We start from the raw sequence: 23,384 nt of genomic DNA, 5'->3' as shown, positions 1-23,384 counted from the left end.
TTTGTTGAAGATCTACTTAACCTGGTTTTGAGCCTCAGTACTCACATTCTGGATCTTACTAAAAATTTGAACAACATCAAGACTCAACAACCATTTCCAAGCTCAAGCTCATTTACACACCAAGTTCAGACAAAGTTCATTAAAACCTTACATTTATCTGAAAAAATGTATCAGCCTAATGTAATTTACTAATGTCATTGCCACTGAAACAATTCTAAATATAAATTCACACAAATAATACTTTAACAACAAGCTCTTAGTACTTCTTCCCAAACATTAAATGAAGAACTACTACCAGGAAAAAGAAGGGCTTAACAACCTGTGAAGAAGCATTTCAATCAATTGCACTCACATATATCATATCAATAAACCCATATGAACTGCATAACTAAAATCAACATTAAAACAAACCAAAGCATCAAAAGGCACAATATAAGCAACTTATGGGCCAAAAATTGAAGCTTTAAGTAAGCAATAGAAGTAGAATCACATACCTTTAGACCATTTCGAAGCAAACCCAGAAGCCATCTTTGTAAATATCTATTATTCCCCGTTAATATGGGATTATATTACCATCAAAAGCATTCAATTAAATGATTTCTCATTGAAAAAAAAAAAAAGACAGATTAACAATGAGCCAAGTAAATCAAACAACCATAAGAACAAATCTAAAGAGAATAAGGAGATGGGACACGCACTTCAAGTAGATCGAATCTCAACCAAGCATAGGCCCTTTTGCTACACAAGAGTGAGAGGGGAAATTCTTACCTTGTTGACCTTGTAGATTTGATTGAGCTTGGGCCAGAAGTGTGCAATCTGAGAGCTGAAGGAGAAGAGGTGGATTGGGGACAGAGACTAAGGGGCGTTTGGTAATCCTGTTCTAGGAATGTTGTTTGTATTTTTTGAAAATAAGTGTTAGATAAAAAAGTGTGTAGAAATATGTGTAATATTGTTTAAACACTGAAAACCATTATTTAAAATACCTTACCAAACACCCATAAGTTCTTGGAGTTTTAAGGCACAATGGAAAAATATAATTTGAAAGCTTTGAGTTTTGAATTTTGAGACTGAAAGCTTTTACTAACCCGCCCAATTCCCTTCTAAATTTGAATTTGATCATTAGATTTTGACGAGTTAGGTCCGTTTGGTAATAGTGTTTAAACAATAAAAATTTTTGTTTAAACACGTATTTTTATATACTTTTTTATTTACACGTATTTTTACAAAACTTAAACAATATTACTAGAAATCTCTTACCAAACAGGCCCTTAGCATCTTCAAACTTTTATATTGACTAGAGATTAGAGAATAAGGACACATTTGGTAAGAGATTTCTAGTAACGTTATTGTTGTTTTGTGAAAATACGTGTAAGTGAAAAATTGTGTGAAAATATGTATAATGTTGTTAAACATTGAAAATTGTTGTTTAAACAACAGTAACAAACACCCTTTAAATAATTGCTTTTACCTTTTAGGGAAAAAATGTCAATAGAACCCCTAAACTTTGAAGCAATGGCCAAAACACCCCTAAACTTTTATTTTGACCAATTGCTCCTTGAACCATACAAGCCTGCCTAATAGAGCCATATGTTACTCTGTTTGTTAAGTGACTAACGAAACACAACACACACGTGCATTTCATTTAAATCAAAGGAAAAAAAAAAAAAAAAAAGCATCCCCCACGTTCTGATATAGAGAGTGCATCGCCTAAGTTTATGGTTCTACCGCCGTTCGTTGTCTGTAACTCTACAGCCATTATTGCCATCCATGGGTAAGAGGAAAGAAAGTAAGCGAGCTTGAGAGAGAAACCCAAATTAGAGAAATATATGGATTAATTTTAAGAGAGAGAGATTGAGATGTGGAGATTAGATTTGAGACTAATTCTGACTTCTGAGAGGTTAGAGCTTAAGAATTTTTGGCTATGGAGGATACAGTTTGGCTAGAGAGAGAAAACTGCAAGTGAAGAAATAAAGAGAAGCTAGAGAAGAGAGATGGCTTGGTCTTAGGAGCCACCGCAAGCAGTGGTGGTAATGGTCTTGATTAGTGGGTTTAGAGAAAGAAGTTGTGCAAAGAAGCTTTGGTTTAGGCTTTGAGACTTTGCTGAAAACCTAGGATGGTACTTGTCAAACAAGATCTAATGGTGGTGCATACCTCCAACGATTCCACGATCTCCCGGCTCCTTCTTGTGCTTGTCGATATGGCTATATCTGGTGCTCACTATTTATGGCCTCAAACAGGATGGTACTCTTTCTTCTTTTTGGGGAAATTGCACTTTACCCACCTGTGGTTTGGTCCGTTTTAACAGTGCTCACCCGTGGTTTAAAAGTTATCACTTAACCCACCTAAAGTGACCTACATTAGACACTCGTTACTTACCTTTACCCTTTCCGTTAAAAAATCCCCTTTACTATATAAGTCAAAATTAGAACCCAAATAGAACCCCTAAAAAGAAGAACGAGTTCTCTCCTTTTCTCTACCTCAGAATCCCTAAAAATCCCTAAACACATTATCCCTTTCTCTCTTTACTTCGATTGCCAAAGTGAAATCTTAGCATTTACTCCTACTGATTGTAAGCAAGGAGGTGTATTGAAGCTTGGGTTTTCCTCTATATCAGGTATGAAATGACTTTATAGGGTTTACCATTGTTGTGTTTGTTCTTTTTCAATGTGTAACGATTGATAAAGGTGATTCTGATTAAAGGTTTTCTGTCATAAAATTAGTAGTTTTCTGTTAAATGATTTCTTACTTTTATAGTTGACATTGATGACTGTGGTTCGTAGGAATATGTCCAAACATAGATGCATTTTTAGATTATCTGTGGTCTCATGGAGACAAATTGTTTAGTTGGTTGTGTTTCTTGTCTTCCCTGACCCCACGTTAAATGGTACTTTATAGAGGATGAAATTATTTTGCTTTTGTCAATGATTGGTGCTCTTTGTGCATTTGTTGGTTCTGTATTTAATTACTGTTGTTTGTGCATGTGTTTTAATTACTACAAATGGCTGATGAAATTCATTTTGATTTTACTATTCACCATAGTAGGTATTTTGAGTGGAACCCTGGTTTAGAGTATGTAGGTGGTGAGGTATCTGTAATGGGTAATGTTGATCCAGATTTATTAAGTTATTTTGAGATACAAGACGTTTGTGCTAATGCTGGAGGACCCATTAATAGTAGGATTTATTATTTAATGCTTGGTGGTAACTTAGAGCAAGGGTTAAGGTTAATTACTTCAGATGATGATGTGACCTACATGTGCAAACTATATGCTGAATAGCCAACAAATGAAATCACATTGTATGTAGAACCTAAAGTTGAACCAATTGCTATTAAAGTACCTATGGTTGAACCAAATCAACCAATTGCAGTAGAAAAGGCATGGGAAATGAATAATGAAGATGATGATACTGATTGTGAGGAGGTGACTCCAGTAATTGGTGAACACACTGAGGGCAGTGACAATATTGTCTCTCTTACAACATCTGTGGTTGAGCAAAATGATGTTAGTGAAGAACTTGTTAGTGTGGAGAAGTGTATGTGGATGACAATGCTAGGGGATGGACAACTTGTTAGTTGTAGAGAAGTGCATGTTGATGACAATGCTACCCATAGACAAACTGTTGGTAATGAAGATGTTCATGTGGATGAACTTGATTGGTTAGATGAAGGGTATGAAGGACCAGATTATCCTAATGACATATTTGGTGTTCAGAATAATGAGGTGCCCAATATGAGATAGCATCAAAGAGATACTAAAAAGGTAAATGAGGGAGGGCATTTAAAGGAGTAGGTTACAGATAATGGGAAGAAACCAGAAGCTGTTGAATGTGATCAAGCTCTTGATGATGATGATTGGGTTAAAAAACCTCTTGACAATGATGACATTAGGAGCATTAACAGTTTTGAGGATGAGGATAAAGGGTGAGATGTCCAGAGTTCAATGAGAAGAATGGCATGAGTAACCCTCAGTTTTTAAGGGTATGAAGTTTATAAATGGGAAGGTATTTAGGGCTGCCTTTAGGGAATATGCAATGAAAAAGCCTGTGGATATTAAGTTCAAGTTTAATGAAAAGACCAAAGTTTCTATCCACTGCAAGTATGAATGTGGTTGGAAGGTATATGCATCACAGATTTTAGGGGAGAACACCTTCCAGATAAAGACCATGGTTTCAACTTGCACATGTGGGAGGACATTCAAACATAGTCAGGTCCTTCTACATATGTGGCTAGGAAGTACTTGTATGATTTCAACAAAAACCCTGATTGGGCAATTTTTGGTGTGAAACATCGAGTTATGTAGGATGTGTCTGTGGACTTAAGCATAAATTAAGTGTACAGAGCTAAGAGGAAAGCTAGAGAGTTCATACTAGGTGATGAGAGGTTGTAGTATGGGAAGCTTAGGGATTATACTGAGATGATAAGAGTAACTGATGTAGGGAATAAGGTGATTCTGCAAACTAAGATTACTGAACCTAACACACAACCCAAGTTCAAGAGGATATATGTGAGATACAATGCAGAGAAAGTTGGATTCTTAAGGGGGTGCAGGCCACTTGTAGCATTAGATGGTTGCCATTTGAAGGGCAAGTTTGGTAGACATATATTATCAGCAACTGCAAAGGATGGGAATGAAAATATTTTCTCTATTGCATTAGGTGTAGTTGAGCAAGAAAAGAAGGATTCTTGGGTGTAGTTTTTACAAACATTTGTAGATGATATTGGGAGGCCAGATGAGCTGAATTTGGTGTTCATTTCAGATAGGCAGAAGGTAATACAATTCACTTGCTTTTTGAGATTTCTGTTTGTTCTTAGTCATTAAATTTCTGCTTTTTGAAAGTTCTGTTTTTGTCAGATTGGCAGCAGGTGTTCATTTTTGTTCTTTAGTTGTTTATTGATTTTATTTATGATAACCAGGGATTGATAACTGCCATGGAGATGTAGTTCCCAACAGTTGAGCATAGATTTTGTGTGAAGCATATTTATAGCAACTTTAAGTTAAACTTCGAAAGTTTAGAATTGAAGGCTGCATTATGGAGGTGTGCTGCAGTAGCAACAGTTAGAGAGTTTGAAAAGAAAATGCAAGATTTTAAGGACTTGGAAAAGAAGCATGGGAGTACCTAGCAGACATCCAACCAACCCAATGAACTAAGTCACATTTCACTCCAAGGGGCATCTCTGATTGTTATGTAAACAATCTTAGTGAGTCATATAATTCTATGATACTAAAAGCTAGGGATAAGCCTATCATTGCCATGCTAGAATGGATTAGGGTTAGGTTGATGACTAGAATGTACAGTAAGAGGACTGGGATTGAAAAGTTCAGCAGTGACATATGTCCGAACATAGTGCAGAAGCTTAAGTAATTGAAACTTGATTCTAAGTCATTTTCTGCTGTTCCATCAAGTTGCTTTATATATGAGGTTGATAATAAGTACGAAAGACATGTGATTAACCTTACAAGAAAGTGTTGTAATTGTAGAGTTTGAGATTTGACAGGAATCCCATGTAGACATGGTGTTGCAACAATCTATAATAATCTAGAAAAGCCTGAGAATTATGTGCATTCATGCTATAGAAGGGATGCCTATATGGTTGCATACAAGGAGATGATTACCCCACTACCTGGCTAAGATGAATGGATTGAAACCAACCAACCTGCCCCTATTGCTCCAACTGTGTACAAGCCTGCAGGCAGGCCACCAATGAAAAGGAAGAAAGATACAGATGAGCCAAACAACTCATACAAAGATTCTAGGTCAAATAAACCTATAAAATGTGGGTTTTGTCATAACGAGGGGCATAATTCAAAGGGGTGTAAAGCTAGAATAATTAGTGAGACACCATGGCAAAGGAAACAGAGACTTGAAAGGCAAAAAAAAATTTGTGAGTAGAGTAAGAAGGTGTTCACTATTACCATTTTATTACAAATCTATTTCTAATGCAAGAAAATTCTTTTTGTAGGGACAAGAGGGACAAGGAGCAAGCACTGACCAAACAGGTTAGGGTGCAACTTTAGTACCTCAGCCAGCCAGCCAGCTAGCAAGTCAGCCACCTAGGCAACCACCAAGGAAGTTTGCAAGACAGCCACCTAGATCTACAAACAAGGCAGCCAACCAGACAACCAACCAGCAAGTAAGGCACCCACCTGGACTAATAAACAAAGCAGCCAACCAAGCAACCAACCAGCAAGCAAGGCACCCACCTGGACCAATAAACAACGTAGCCAAGCAGACAACTAGTCAATGTGCTTAGTCAATCAGGCAACAAAATAAGTAACCACCCATCCAAACAACAAGTGGGGTAGCTAGCTATCCAACAAGAAAGCCAACCACCCATCAAGTAAGGCAACCACTTAACCAGGCACAAAAGCAGCCAGCTATTACATCAGGTCAATAGTGAGTGAGCCAACAAGCAAGCCAGCCAGTCAACCAACCACAAAAGCAACCACTGAGGCAGCCAACAGGCAAACCCTACACATAACCAACTCAAACATCTGCTTCAGCTTCAGCTTCAAGTAGACCACCACCATCTGTAGCAGATTCAAGCAGACCACCACTAAGTAAAGCACCCACAGCTCAACGGTTCTCATGCAACTAGCCTATCTCCTATACTCCTAAGGAATCATGAGACACAAGAAAACCTTTAGTGCAGCATTACACATTACATAAACAAGGCAGCATTACACATTACATAAATAAGGCAGCATTACATAAATAAGAGCAGATTACATAAAGAATAACACATTACATAAAGAACACATTGCATACTCTATTCCAATAAAAAACAATATCACATAGTGCCAAATACATGGAATACACTTCTCAACAGTGATATCAACATAGCACATTGCCAAAAGTGATATCAATACTACACATTGCCAAAAGTGGTAGTACCCAATGGCTTTGTTCCAAATTCTCCCATCCTACCAGAAAAAAAAAAAAAAAAAAAAAAAAACCCATGATACAGCAAGTGCAAATTTGTAATTTTGTAACTTCTCTATAGCTATCCTCTCTCTCACCCTAGCTTTTTCTTCCCTTCGCTCGACTACTTTTCCCTCTCAATAGCTCTTTTTTCCCTATCACTAGCCTCATTTTCCTTTTCCTGTGCAACTTTTGCCTAATTCTTGCAAGGACAATGGGTGCGACTTCAGACCCACGCTTGCATGTTTTTCCATCCAACCACCTAAAGTATTTACAAATAGGTTCATCATCCTACAAACAAAACCAAATTAGGGTTATACATAAAGCCAACAAAACCAAAAAACCAACAAAACCATAAAATAAAAAAAAATTCTGAAAACCAACTGTTACTCACCACATCATAATAGCAGCACCCATAAAACCTTCTCCAAAAATTGTTCAAGGTCAAAGCAGTCCATAGCTGACAACGGTCAGTAGAACATGAATGGTGACTGGAACCCGAGTAATAACTTGAAGAAGACATGTTCAGATTTCACTTTGGCAATCGAAGTAAAGAGAGAAAGGGATTATGGGTTTAGGGATTTTTAGGAATTCTGAGGGAGAGAGAGGGAGAGAGCTCGTTCTTCTTTTTGGGGTTCTATTTAGCTTCTAATTTTGGCTTATATAATAAAGGGGACTTTCTAACAGAAATGGCAGAGGTGGATAACGGGTGTCTAACGGGTCACCTCAGATAGATTAAGTGATAACTTTTAAACCACAGATAGGCATTGTTAAAACAGGCCAAACTATAGGTGGGTAAAGTACAATTTCTCCCTTCTTTTTTCATTCTAAGAAGTGATATAAAGAACATTAAAGTAGCCATGACAGAAGGATTAGAAGCTTATGATGAGGAAAAGAGTGATAAAAGTGAGGAACACGCTGAAAGCACATTTGTAATGTCTTCTCAAATATGCTCATCTTTTAACTTAAAGGAAGAAGCTAGTAGTGAAGACGTAATATTGCCAAGGTAGGTGAACTCAGTATTGAAGATGATGTGATGTGTCTACGCTTCTTCATGTTCCTCTTGAAACGTGTCGCCATTGTTGGGATCTCTCTCAATTAGTTTGGATTTTTTTTTTTTTTTTTTTAATGAAACACATGGGAGTTTCGTTTGTAACTTAACAGACAGACTAACGGATGACTCTATTTGGCAAGCTCAATAAGCACATTGACCAAAATAAAAGTTTAAGGGGGGTGTTTTGGCCACTGCCTCAAAGTTTAGGGAGTCTCTTGACATTTTTTCCTACCTTTTATTTATTTACCTTTTTAAATACATTTTTCAATGAATTTTCTATCTTCTATCTATCTCATCTAAAAAATATTAATTTTTTTTCATTCTTTAATTTTTTATTCTTTTTTATTTTTATTTTTTTTGAGAAGATTAATATTTGTTTATTCATTCCTAACTAATATATTTTTAAATTGTTTGACGGTATTTTCTTAACAAATCTTGTGGAGCACTTGAGGCAACCATATAGTGGGTTGGTGTATCATATAATTTTAATTTATTAAATGCTTGATTATTTTTTATATTATACTTTATTATAATTTGAAATTTATCAAATTTACTTGGTCTTGTGCATGTCTTTTAAAATTTCTATCCATCTCATTTAAATTTTTTTTTATTCATTCTTTAACGTTTCTTTATTCATTCTTAATTTTTGTTGAGAAGATTAATATCTATTTATTCATTCCTAACTAATATATTTTTAAATTGTTCGACGGTATTTTTTTGACAAATCTTGTGGAGCACTTGAGGCAACCATATAGTGGATTGGTGTATTATATACTTTTAATTTATTAAATGCTTGCATTATTTTTTATATTATACTTTATTATAATTTGAAATTTATCAAATTTACTTAGTCTTGTGCATGTCTTTTAAAAATTCTATATAATTTGAAATTCATCTAATCTATCTTAGTCTTAAAATTTATCAAAATCTTTGTGATTTGAAATGAATTTAGCCCAATCCAAAAGTGTTTTCTTTTTCTTTTTTCTTTTCTTTTTTCCCCCTAGATTTTTTCTCCTCCACACACGTATCTACTCTTCTTCTCTCTATCTCCACCATATACCCACACACATACCCCCACTCTTTCTTATTTTTGTTTTGGATAGAATGCAAAACTCACTCTCTATGTTTTACCAAAACTCATTTTAGTCCTTTAACTTTCAAGTTTATTCAATTAAGGTTTTCCATCAATTTTTTTTATATGTTATGGTTAATTTTCCAATTTTTTAAATTTTTCTTCAAATTTTTATAGTTTAAAAAAAATTTTCCAATTTTTTTTTGAACAAAAGTGACAAAAATGCCTTAATTGAATAAATTTAAAATTTAGAGGACTAAAATGAATGAAAGCAAAGTTTGAGGACTGAAATAAATTCTGAAGAAACTTAGAGGGTGAGTTTTGCATTTTAGCTTTTTGTTTTTGTTGTTCTACTTCTACCCCTTCATTTACCAGGAAATTAAGTCATCTCTAGTCCAGAGAGTGAGAGAGATCGCCAACAGAGATCAAAGGCCAGGGAAGAGAGTCATTCAAAGGATGAGCCACCTATTTTCAAATTAGCGTTCTCTCTCTCTCTCTCTCTCTCTCTTCTTTTCTTTTCTTTTTTTCTTTTTTTTTTTTTTCTTGTATGAGAAAGATTGGGGTTTGTCTTTGTTTTGATGATGTCTCCCTCTTGAGTTTGAGACATTTGAGGGAGAAAGGAGGTGAGTTTGATTTGTATCCATTGAAATAATAGTTGAATATTTTAATTAGTTGTGCCAATTTTTTATTTTGTTTTATTCTTTTGCTAATTAACAGTAGCACATCAGGAAAATAGAGCGACTACTAGCAAAAAACTTTAGAGTTTTAAAGAGGCTGTTGGAGCACTATTTTATGATTAGAATCTCTAAAATAGAGATGATTTTGTGTTTGCCGATGTTGTTGGAGATGTTCTAACAGATGTTACAATGGGTGGGGTTTATTTAGCTGATGTGGCATAAAAGTCTATGTAAGCAAATGCGAATGAGGTGTCTTAAGGTTGCGTTTGAAATTAGAGTTTAAAGTCATCTTATTCTACTATTCAACTTATTTTTGTTACTATTTATGGATCCTATTATACGTTTTGATATTATTAATGGGCCCTACTGTACTATTGTAGTTAGTTTTTACCTTTATTTACATTATTTTCAATAAAAAAATTTAATATTAATTAAATAAATTATTCCCAAATGGACTCTAAATTTGTTCTACAAGGCCAAGAATTCAAAAAGTCAAAAGGTGCAATGGGAACGAAGGGGTGGGGTTCGAACAAATTTTAGGGACAAATTTGTCTTTTCATTGGAGTTGGTGGAGTAAATTGAGGTGTTTTTTTACAAGTGTCAATCATTTATTGGGATCAAATACCAAACCAAATGCTTGAGGTCTACGAGTTAAAGGTCTCTCTCCAAGGTCTATGCGGAGCCATTAAATTTTTTTTTTTTTTTTAAATTGCAAACTACACTCTTAAAGTTTGGGAATAATTACATTATACACCCTTAAGTTTCAGAATTTAGATTTTACCATCTGAAATTTTATTTTGTTTGCACTAGCAGCTCCTCCGTCTATATTTTCTGTTAAATGTCACATAAATTTGCCAAATATTTTTAGTTTGTCTAATAAAATAATGCCATACCATTTTTGTAGCATAGAAAATTTTAAATAATTAAAAAGACATGGCATATATGTGGTATTATTTTATTAGATGAACAAAATACATGTGACAAGATTATATGGCATTTAACGGAAAATATGAACGAAGAAACTGCAAATGCAAATAGAATAGAATTTTAGGAATAAAATCTAAGGGTCTGTTTGGTTGGAGGGGTAAAAAGTGGTATGATAGAAAGTAGTGGGAGGATGGAAAAGTGAGAGTATAGAAGAGATTTCATTTTCTCTTCTTTTTGTTTGATTGGGAGTGGAAAAGTGGAGCGATAAAAAAATGAGTTTGAATAAATTTACTCATATACCCTTGTTAAATAATGATGCCCAATTAAAACAAAAAAGTGACAAATAACCATAAAAAAAGCAATCACCGAAATTTATTAAAAAATAAAAATTATGTCCAAAAAATAAAAATCATGTCTCTTTTTTTTTTTTTTTTTTTTAACTGTCATGCCCAGGCCCTAGAAAATCAAAAGAAAAGAGGCAACAATCATCAGGAAAAAAAAAATAATAAATAATGTTACCACCCAGGGGAGAGAGGAAAAAAAAATAAAGGCAACTTGAGAAAGCCATTTGAACATGCATATGGGTATTTTTGTCAATCAAGAAAAAAATAATGGCGAAACTACAATGTTGGTCCCTCAAATTTACCCTGTGTGCACAATTAGTCCCTCGAGTTTAAAGCGAGCACAATTAGTCCCTCAAGTTTTAAAACTGAGTTGAATTGATCCTTTTACTAACTCCGTTAATGGTGTTGCTTATGTGGCTAATGGAATAATGAGTTGGCATTTTTTTTAATGACATGGTATATTTTTTCCTAAAGAATGAAAAAAAATTTCATTTTAATTTTAGATAATTTTATTTTTTTGTCACTAAGTCACCTGACTCTCACCGCATAGACAGTGTAGTTCGTAATCTTTATCTGAGTTTATAGTAACACACACAACTGACACAAAGCTCATCCATTCACAAATACTAGTACTATTCAATATCTTAGGCTCAAATCTAAGGGCTATTTCAGTAATACTCTATTTTCGTTTGGGTTTTGATGGCATTAAGTTCATCTTGCTCTTATAGTATTGGGTTTGGTGGCATTTCATGTCCTAGAGTAAACCCCAGAAAAGCTCGTCATTGTCTAAGACATGGTCAGTTGGGTTTAGCTTTCTCTACTGAGCCTGAGGAATCTCGGAGACCCTCGTTGCTTCGTATTTCGGCGGATTCAACGCAGAGAGCCGGTTCGTTGCTTGGTGAAAAGAGTCTGTTACAGTTCGGCAACTCCCACAGCCTCTAAGTAATGTTAGGATGGACTTTTTGGTTTTGATTTTGAGAACTGTGAATTGGGTTTTTGGAAAATTTTGGTTTTAGGCTTTGGCTGTTGCTGGTGGCGGCTAGGGCATGGGTCTCCACCGGTGGTGGGTCAATGCTTGGTTTCTTCCCTCTCTCCTCTTCGGGTGGGTTTTTAGAATTGGCAGAAAATAATTTTTTTAATTTGGTACCGGCTGTGAATATTGTTTCTTCCGTGTAAATTTAGTTTTTAATTTTTTAATTAAAAACATGCCACATCATTAAAAAAAATGTCAATTCATTATTCCGTTAGCCATGTAAGCAACACTATTAACAGAGTTAGTGAAATGATCAATTTAACTCAGTTTTAAAACTTGAGGGACTAATTGTGCTCGTTTTAAACTTGAGGGACCAATTGCGCACACATAGTAAACTTGAGGGACCAATATTGTAGTTTCGCCAAAAATAATCTCCACTCAGTTTTTTCTTTATTTTGGAGAGAAAACTTTTTGGTGGGACAAGGGAGAAAACTTTTGGGTCCCACCATTTGTTTTCTTTCCTTCTTACCTAATCAAACACACTTTAAAAAGGTTTTATTTTCTATTTTCTCTCTAAAATTTTTTATCTACTCTATTTTACCTCCAAACAAACACAACCTAAATTTTAAAACTGTATGATGTAAAATTCAAACACCCCTAAAGTTTAGGGATGTAATTTTCAATTTAACAATTTTTTTTTAAGAAACAAAAAGACTTGAAAAGAAGTAGAGACTTGGCGGGTTTATTTATTTATTTATTTATATTTAAGAGAAGAAGCTGAGACCTTTAAACTTTTTATTTTTTATTTTATTTTATTTTATTTTTGATACCGAAAAAGGGAGAAAGCAACCCAACATATTACACAACAACTGGATTAAACCAGCTACAGTTAAGAGGCACTTGACATGCCAAGTTAGCAACTGACCAAACAGAATTAACAACAAGCTTAGGCACTAAATACACATCATAGCAAAGTCCATTTTGGTTCAAAAAATCTAAATCAGCTAGCCTGATCTGTTGCAACCAGTTTGAGGTCTTCTTGTGTTGAATTAGATGGACTAAATGCCTGCTGGTACCTAGAAACAAAATATAATGGAAACCATGGTTTTTAGCTTTGAGCGCAACTTCTACCATAGCATCCAACAGCGCCCCACCTGTTGTATCTGCTACATTATTATTTACACCATAGAACAAGCTATCTCCCTGCCTAGTTATAGCTTCATAAGCATAGGACCATCGTTTTTGCTTCCTACTCCTAGCTCCAACAATTTTAACTATCAGTTGCCACTGCCTTGAGGGTGAGTAGTGGTTTGGTTGAGGTCTTCTTGGCTGGCTAGTGTGGTTTGGTTGGTCAAGGAAAGCCTCTTTGTACCTGCAAGCCATAGATTGAGAAATTAAAATCACACTCATAGGATTAGGGTGTAAACCATCATAGAGCACCCTGTTCCTGTGTAACCAGATATGCCAAAGAGTTGTAAAAATTGCTTTATTTTTTTATTTTAAGAAGTAGAGAGCTTAACTTGATCCAGGCCTACGAATAAAAAAAAAACAAAAACAAAAAAGAAGCAGAGGCTTGACTTGACTTGACCTCTCCAGGTCCACGGATTTTTTTACCAAAAAAGAAAAAAAAAAAAAAAAAAAAAAAAAGGTAGAGACTTGACCTCTCCAGGTCTACGAGTTAAGGTCTATGAAGGGAGAGACGTTGACGTAGACCTCAACTCTTAAGAGCCAAGATACATACATATACCCCTTCATCGTGGCTTTTCCAAAATGTCCCTTTTAATTCCTCCGTTTTTTTTTGTTTTTGTTTTCGTTTTTATTATTATTATTATTTTTTTTTTTTTGAGAAAGCCTTTCTCCTCTGTTTCAGTATTAAAAATTAGTAAAAATTATGAGTTTTTGTTAATGGCCCCTTCATGTGTGTGTGTCTATATATATATATATATATATAAACCCATTTATTAAAGTATTAATCTATTTTTTTAATATTCAGTGTTTTTTTGTCATTTATAACTTATTAATTTTAAAAGCCTTTAAACTATACATTCATTCAATATAAGTAAATCTCTTTAATAAAATTTCTTATAATTTTTTTTCCCTTTTCCTTTTCTTATAAAAACTTGAATTCATATTTTATTTTTCATCTAAAAAAGACATCGTTATTTATTTATTTTTATATATTATATTGATCTATGTTAAGACATGTGAACTAAAAACACAAAAAATATAATTTTAAATAATAATTATCCTTTGGACTAATGTAATTAATATAATTTAAAGAATACTATCTTTAAACGTTACATTCTTGCTATTTTTTAATTAAATGTGAATTATAACAAATCTACTATTAGATTAAATTTTCTTTTTATCCTTTTTGCATGTTTGGAAAATTTTAAAGATGATCTAAGATTAGTATATAACAATATTATCGACCAAATATTTAAATTTGAAGTATTCATATCTAAAAATTGTGTTAAAAATATGACTTTTTAAATTGAATAGTAAACAATATTTAATTAGCACGATAATTGGTATGTTGGATATGTAATTCAACGATAGAATTTTTAAAATATTAATTTAATAAAAAATTATTAAGTAATGAAATATTATTTAGAGTTATATAAAATATAACTTGAACCAACCATATATATTTATAAAATTTTCAAGATGATTGCATGTGGCTAATTAAAGAACGCATGTTTCATAAATTATAGAAATAGAATTTATATACAAGAAGATAATATATATATATATATGTGTTAAAAGATGCCTTTAAGACAATTGTTAATAAATTATTTGAAGAAAATTTTTATTTATTTTTATGAAAAATTAAAAAATCTGTTAAAATATTAATTATTTTTTTTCTCATTTTTCATAAAAATATTTCTAAAATAGTTCACTAACATATGCTCTAAGGACATTATTAACTTTCCTTAATAATAATAATAATAATAATATTAATAGTCTCGCTAATTAAAAAAAAAAACTTTACGAGAACGGTAGGAACGCGGTTATTTGGGCTATTGGGTCATTTACAGTCAACACATTCATATTATTAAAATAATTATTTTAATAATACGAAGTTACGAACGAAATTAAACCAAGGCGTTGCCGTATCAAAAAATATAAAGTGTGTAGAGTGGTCACTCCTGAGGCCTGAAGGCTGAAGCAAAGCACGTCTCCTCAAAGAATTGCTGGAAGACACATGGAGTCGGACATGCAGAGAATTACCATTGCCGAACGTGATGTTAATATTAGCAACCATGACAGGTTAATACTTAAAATACTCGACCGACGACTGTCTTCATTTTTTATTATTTACTTTATATATATACACACATTCATACATACTATCTTCAATATTTTCTTATTAGCTTTACGGTTTGTTTGGAAGTTTAGAGAAGGAGGAGAGTAGAGGGGAGGGGAGTAGTGGAGAGGTGAGTAGAGGAGAATGATTCTCCTCCACCTTGTTTGGATGTTTTTAAAATTAGTAAGGGGAAAGGGAGTAATTAGTCATTCCCCTTGTGTAATTTTGTTAATATAATAAGGGTAAATTAGATAATTTACTTGGTCAATAGTTTATGTACTCTACTCTCCCTCCAAATCTTTCCAATTTGGGGGAATTAAAAATGGGGGGCTAGAGGAAGTTGAAACCCCTCCAAATCCCTCCAAACCTCTCCCCCTCCTTCTTTAAAAAACTTCCAAACAAGGTAATTGGATTACTCTCCCTCCCTCTACTCTACTCCCCCTCCATTTTTAAACATCCAAACAGGTCATTAATAGTTACTACCCACCGCTCGTAATCCTGGACGGATCAGCCAACACCACCACCTTCCACTAAAAGTTCATCAAGTTTAACTGATATCTACGCGGAGAAGTTAGCTTGCAATAAATGAATTGCTACTGGAATGGAGGGCTGTGAATCTGTGATGATATGTACGCTAGCTCTTAGGAATAAGATGACACGGTGAGAGTTTCGTATACCTAGCTAGTACACAAAGTCTGGAGAGATGAGATTTGAGTATCTACGGATCAGCCAACACCACCACCTTCCACTAAAAGTTCATCAAGTTTAACTGATATCTACGCGGAGAAGTTAGCTTGCAATAAATGAATTGCTACTGGAATGGAGGGCTGTGAATCTGTGATGATATGTACGCTAGCTCTTAGGAATAAGATGACACGGTGAGAGTTTCGTATACCTAGCTAGTACACAAAGTCTGGAGAGATGAGATTTGAGTATCTCACTGGGCGGGGTCGAAACTACGTCCGTAGTACGTACCCACACATTTCCTGGAGGACAAATCAATTAGTTCTTTGATGAAGCACAACAGTTATTCTTCACACCGAAATCCTTTGGAAACTAACCATTTAAATCCCCAGTTAGCTTTGGTGCCCCCCTCCAGCCCCGGCACTAATATATATGCTTAAAAAACAAGCTCTGGTAATTTCTTCCGAAGCTTGGCCACAACATCTAACGACGTCGTGGGGATTGGTACTCATGACATGAGAGACTCGAGGAGAGCGCGTTGCTGCGGGATTTCCATGGTGTTGCGGCTTCAAACTAGCTAGGCCCTCTAGAAACGGTTCAATTCAGAGCTTTTTGTTTTTAAAACATCAGATGCTTTTTGCTTTTTGTTTTGGTTTTTTGTTTTTTGTTTTTTTTACAACAGCCCTCTAGAAACGGTTCAATTCAGAGCTTTTTGTTTTTAAAACATGCAAGATTGCACATCTTTTCATTTTCATTTTGTTTTTCCTATGAAAAGGAGACTGCTTCCTGTTGCCCGCCAAATTGGTGCCACTGTCAACCGTCAAATTTCCCTTTTTTTTTTTTTTTTTAAATTTATTTATTATGAAGGCTATGGCTTCGGCAGCGGGACAGAAGCGTTGTGAGCTTCAATGGCGGCGGCAATGTAAGTTTGTCGTTGCAGGTCTGGGATGCGTTAAGAAACGTGGATTTCAGAACACCAAAATCCAGTGATTTCATACAACGACATACGTCGAGCCGCAAAGGTTAGGAATTTATTCCTAACATAGCCCCCTTAACCCATTTAAAAAAAAAAAAAAAAAAACCCTCAACCTTAACCCTAACCAAAATTATTCCTAACATAGCCTCCTTCCCGGTCAGTTTCAAGGCATCTATTTCTTTGTTATTCAATTTACATGTTTGATTGTTACTTTGCATCTATTTTTGTAATTTTTTTTTCTTTTAAATCAGTTTCAACTCAAATGCGGCCGTGAGCTTAACGATCAGATTGAAAGCTTTAATTTTGAATGTTTTTTATAGCCTATTGAACAGGTTTGGGTTCTAGATTTATTAACCCTATTCCTTTGTTTTTAAAATTTTCAAATTTATTGTCAGTTGGATGATTGGATCAATTTTTATTTGATAATTACTTGTATGTTTTTTTTTTTTTTTCCTTCAAGTTTCAGCCTAAATGCGGCTCTGGATTTAGCCATCAAATTGAAGAATTCAATTTTGGAAGCTATTTATCACCGACTGAACGGGTTTGGGTTCTAGCTTCAATCTCTCTATTTCTTCGTCTTTCAAATTTGATTGTTTCTTGGATCAATTTTTGTTTCATAATTGATTTATTGCCTTTTGTTTTCTATAAGTTTCAACTTCAATGCGGTTGTTAATTTAGTGATCAGAATGAAGGTTTTGGTTTTGGAATCTCTTTATCGCCTATCAAACAGATTTGGGTTCTGGTATAAATATGTTTGTCTAGATGAATTTATTCTCCATACCCTCACCAACACTACTATAAATTCCCGTTCATAGGAATTATATTAAGGAGCTTGGACTGCCATCTAGCAATCATAGTCATTAGCTTTCTTCCTGGGACAATAAGTTTAGCCATTCCTATCTCAAATTAGTCCGGTAGGATTGTTCTTCTTCAAGCAAAGGAACAAACTCTTCAGCACTAGCACCACCCTTATTATAAGTGAAAATTTCCCTAGATGCCTGAGGATCTATCTTACACTCACCCCCTATCCTACTACACCCTCACCTAAAATCCGCCAAAGTAATCTTTAGCCGTGGAATCCAAGAGCTTGTGAGGTAGAGAGAGACCTTTCTTAAGTTCTCCTTTTTCACCTCTCTTTCCCATCAAGCCTCTTCAAGGAAGCTAGCTCAACACCCTCTGGCGTATCAAGACAACTGACAAAAAGAAGGGGGGGGGGGGGGAAGGAGGATGGATCACCTGCCGATCTGTGATCAAACAAACTATACCTGAAGAATGGGATATAGATTTACCGACCAAGCATCTCTTTCGTTCAATAATGCCTTCACTTCAAGTTGCTATTTACCAATAAAAATATGAAAAAGACATTACCTTTTTGAATTGAAGCAGCTGAAGGGGTGAACGAGTGCCATGGGACATATATGTGCTTCACTGTACTTAGGAGTTAGCTCCTGAATATGCATAATTTGGGATTATTTAGAAGGATTAGTGAAGCATTTTGTCTATGATACTTATTAATATGATAATTGTTAAAATTATCAGTTGAAGCTGGAAGGCCTGTTTATCTTTAGCGGCTATGGATAATTGAATTTTTTTTTTTTTTGGCTGTCCATTTTCATTTTGCATCTGTTTTATGTGAATTAAGTTTCTTAATTCATGATATGTTTTACTTTTAGAGTCACTGGTTTTTTTAGGGATTTGATGCAGCCATAGAAGATGAATTTGTTATTACTTCAAAATTATTCTTAGGGCTATGTGTGAAGTCCAATTAAAGTAAAAACCATTTGATTTGAAGGTTTAGTTATATGTGTCCTTAGGTTAAAACAGTTTCAATATGGGTTTTAATTAACATATTATGGTCAATTTTGTATTCAAAGGCAAAACTGTAATGTATACTATGCTTGAACTTTGTCCTTCATTGGCTACATTAAACTCCCAAGATGACTCTAGAGGTGGAATTTATTACCATACCAAAGGAAGAGTATACTCACTTCCTAGCTCAGCAAAAGGGAGTTGCTTCTTCCTTTGCTTCCACTTTAGCTCAATCAGGTACTGCATCCTATTGTATTTTATGTTACGTTTCATTGGAGTCTAAGAAAATAAAACGTAAGATATTTAAGATCTCCTAAAAAATCCTAGACTCAACTAAAGTTGTGAAACTTCCAAAATATCTTTAATTTATAGGGATTGCAGAAATTATAACTTTGCTCCTAAATACAAAATTGACCATAACTTACAAAATAAAATCCCATATTAAAAACTGTTTTAACCCAAAGACACACAACTAGACTCATAACATTACATGACTTTTACTTCAACTAGACTTCAAGCATGGCCCCACAAAATAAATCTTGAATATGCGAATTTGTAAAGTAGTAACATTTTAATGTTCCATGGTTGCATCAGATATGTTGGTTTGGAACTGTCATGTTGCTTTTCTAATTTCTGGGTTGTTGTGAGGAGTGTGAGTGATTGTCTTTTGGGAATTGTGGACTGAGTCTGAGTGTCAGCCATTGTTTTGGTTGCTATTTATTTTTAGTGTTGCTCACAGGTTCTGCGTCTTATTCACTTGTTTACTTTCTTTGTCTTAATTGGGTGCTTATTGGAATCCAAGGAAGGTATATAGCCCAATTTCTTATCCCCTTTAATATGCTCTCTATTACTTTGATTGTCTTAAGGGGAGTTATTATGCACAATAGGCTCAGGTTATTGAGGATTTTCATTTGATAGTAAGTAGTTTACTTAAGAAGTTTACTTATCTAAATGATGATCTGCCTCCTATTATGGATCAGGAGTTGTTTGTAGAAAAGTATGGAATCCAAAATAAGTTGTAGCCAAGTATTTTTTCCCGCTACCAAACTTGTGCAGGAGCAAGCCTACAAGCTAAATTCTGGTGTCAATTCTGAGCACTGTTAATTTCTATCTTTTTCTTCTTCTATTCAACCCAAAGTTAAGCCCTTACTTTTACCTATGAAAACCATAAAAGCCCACATAATTTCTCTATCAAATAGTCATAATTTTCTCTTTCAATGGGAAGAAGGTGTGTGTTGTTTGTTTGGTTGTTTTTGTGGTCTTTGAAGATTTAAGAAAAGAGTTGCCCATTATCATTGTTGGGGCATATTCTGATTATTTTAAAAATTAGCAGCAAGGAAAGGGGAAAAGTTATTTTTCTATTCTGGCATGGATGTATGTTTTCTTTTAAGTTTTTCAAGCCTCTCTGATATTTAAGGCCTATGATAGATGAGATTTGTGCGTCCAATGAAAACATAGTGTGAATGAGATGGAAAAAAGAGGAAGAAGAGATGGGTTTTATTCCTTTTCCAGTTGGGTTTCGTGTTGTGCTTGTTGGTTTAAGATAGTCAATGCTTGAGATTTTGACTAGAGTTTATTCCCCTGATGTTGAACTCCTAGTTTTTTATTTTTATTTTTTTTTGGTGGGGGGGGGGGGGGGTATCAGATGCTGAATTGTTGAAAACTGGCTAAGTTGATTTATTTGTTTGATTGAATGGTGTTTGTGACAAATTTTTTCTTAAGATTTAACATTCATTTTTATCTTACACATTACAATTATATGTTAATTATAACTTTTTTCACTAGAAAGTTATGTTACTTTAGATTATGTAACCATAAATGGAAATAACGTTTATTTGTTTGTTCTTTGATTAATATGTAACTTTCGCTTCTATTTTTTCCCCCACCAATAGAAATAAATTCAAATACTTCTAACCATATAAATGATCCAAACGAAGGATTAAAAACCCATGAATTGCAAAATAATGATGTCCAAATCCCTTGATTGATTTGAAACCCAAATCCAAAATCTAAATCCATGCTCCCAAATGCAGCCTAAGGGTTGGACTCCTTTAAGATTTTTATGTTAGCAAGGCCTAGTTGTGTTATTAAATTATCATGTATCCATGATGTCAGCCTTCACAAAACTTAGCCTAGAGAGCCCAGGCACTAGGTTTGTGTGTGTCTGTTAACTAGGAGTTTCATCACTACTAATACAATTTACTTTGAATGCCAAGAGTCATATAGCTTAGTGGCATTGACTAGTCTCCTTTATGAGGAAAACCAGAGTTCAAATCTGCCCCCATACATTTTCTTTAGTATTGTTCAAATATACACAGTTTTCCATGAAAATTTATACTTCAGATCTTCCTTTTGCTTTCAAGATTCTCACAACGAAGAAACTTTTTTCCTATGCTTTCTTCAGATTGCTCTTTATGACAGCAGTGTTCTATGAAGTAATTTTAGTAGAGGTTTTTTTGGGGTAATTACAAATAACCCACCTGAGATTTGTCCTATTTTCACCTTGCCTATCATGGTTCAAAAGTTAGCACTTTGCCCACTTGAGATTAGCTCCGTTAGGCTTCCGTAAGCTACTTCTCCATTTGCCATTAGGAAAGCACTTCTTAGACGAAAACAAACATAAAACGAATATAAAAAACTAGGGTTTGAAATTTTTACTAAAATGGATGAACATTACAAATGAGGATCCCTATCCAATTCCAAAGTTTTAGGACTAAGGATTGGCTGTTGTTTTTTTACATTTCAACATCAATACTAATGCATGTATTAGGAACAGTAAGTCTTATGTCAGACCTATGGCTTATTGAATGACTTCAATTATTACAAACTCACCACTGCATAGTCACACACGCATATAAAGACTGAATTTTAAGAATTCTTGATGAGACAAATTGTTAAAGATTATTTCTTGTAGTAAGGATGAATGAATTAGTGGCTTGTTCATCTCTTCACGTTGAATTGCACTCATTGTGGTATGTTTGGGAGAGAAACCTAATAAAGCTTAAGGGATATGCTTTTTTTTTTTTTTTTGGAAGTTAAGTGGATTTTGATTTTCTTATGTTTGGAAGAAAAAAAATATATTAAAGCTGAAGGGTTTCTTGTTTGTGTATGTGCCAGTAATGAAGCACTCTCTTTCATTGAAGCATTTCATGCGCTTCTTGGTGACCTCGCCTTGTTTCCGACGGCCTTAATTGGTTTACACTTTCAAGTCTTGGGCGTCTCACCACTTCATACACATTTTGCTATCATCTTGTTTTTCTTCATGGCTACAATTGAGTGCAAATCTTCTGTCCCACTTTTCCTGTTCCACTTTATACACCACCAATAAATACTTACCACATGTTCATCTAATTAATTAAATATTATCATTATTGACTTATTAATCCTACCGTTATTAATTAATAGTATCACGTGGCAAATATTTATTGGTGGAGTATAGAGTGGAGCAGGAAAAGTGGGACAGAAGATTTGGACTCGCTACAATTGTCCATTGCATTGCATATATGGAGATAAAACTACAACCTCAAGACGCTGGGTATCTTCCCATATTGAGTTTCATTTGTCTGGTTTCTGGAATTATTGCTATTCAGCTACTCTTCGCAATAATCATCTCCCCCTTTTGGCTATTTGTGGTTAATTTATGCCCAATCTTGATCCTAGGGGTACTGCGTCATTTGTACCAACAAATTTATCAGCACACTAATTTAGTACTCAATTCAATATGTAGCTTGTTTAAAAAGATTTGTGAATTAATTGATCAGATATATGACTGGGTTCTACAGAAATTCCAGTAAGCAGCTTCTCAACCATTTTCTACAAGGGAACAAGAAGACAATGGTACATATTCAGATGGAAGAAAATGTTTAAGTGACCTGTAGTTAATTAGACATATTTTAAGCAAAAAAAAGGGATGCTTGTGATTCCTTTACTAGTAATAGAGTCAGCTGGTGTTAGATTTAAGACTGATTGCAGTATCCTTTTATGTCTCATTCCTAATAGTGGCATCTTGGTAATACTTTATTGCTTGATCTGTATTTGCACACATAAGAAGTTGTCATCCATTTATTTCTTTTGGATCCCGCTCCATCTAGCATCAAAATGACTTGCCTCTACAACAGTTGCCAATTCTGGATCCTTTTTTTGGCTAACACCAGCATTGCATTGTGATTTGTGACTGCATATCCTCACCACATTTATCGTGATTCTCCAGTATTTTTTATAAAATAAAGTTAGAAATCCATTTAATCCAAAGGCCTTTAAAACGCTCATTTGAGAGGGCATACAGTCTTCTGTGATTGATTATTGTCTAGGCATTGCATGTCTCAATACTGACGTTCCACATATAGCTAGGTATATCATGTTATTTGTCTTGTGAGAACTGAACTCAATCACAGTTGCACCCTCATACAAAATAATCAACTTGCATATTTTGTTTGGAAAGCAAACAAATATGTTGTACTTCTGTCCAAGTGTGCAACAATAGCACCAATACACCACTGAGAAGGTGACTGGAAATAATAAAGAACGTTTTAAACATTTCTAGGAATTGGGAATCGTGGCCTTTTTTTAAGCTTTTACAAAATCTCCCTCTAGACTCTCTTCCTGGAGGCTCAAATTGTTTTGTGAATCACAAATGCTCCA

General features: G+C 34.4%; 1 long non-coding RNA gene across 1 annotated transcript; it reads left to right on the top strand.

Moving 5' to 3' along the window:
* The first annotated feature begins 16,714 nt into the window (after positions 1-16,714).
* LOC112028514 (uncharacterized) lies at positions 16,715-22,012 on the top strand. The gene is made up of 4 exons (XR_002884643.2): positions 16,715-16,980; positions 17,186-17,266; positions 17,401-17,475; positions 21,861-22,012. It is a non-coding gene; the product is annotated as an uncharacterized LOC112028514 (long non-coding RNA).
* Positions 22,013-23,384: the final 1,372 nt, after the last annotated feature.

Source organism: Quercus suber, unplaced genomic scaffold (genome assembly GCF_002906115.3).
Source record: "Quercus suber isolate HL8 unplaced genomic scaffold, Cork oak 2.0 scaffold_196, whole genome shotgun sequence".
Taxonomy (NCBI): domain Eukaryota; kingdom Viridiplantae; phylum Streptophyta; class Magnoliopsida; order Fagales; family Fagaceae; genus Quercus; species Quercus suber.
The sequence above is the reverse complement of the archived record's forward strand: the minus strand, read 5'-3'. Positions and strand labels throughout refer to the sequence as shown.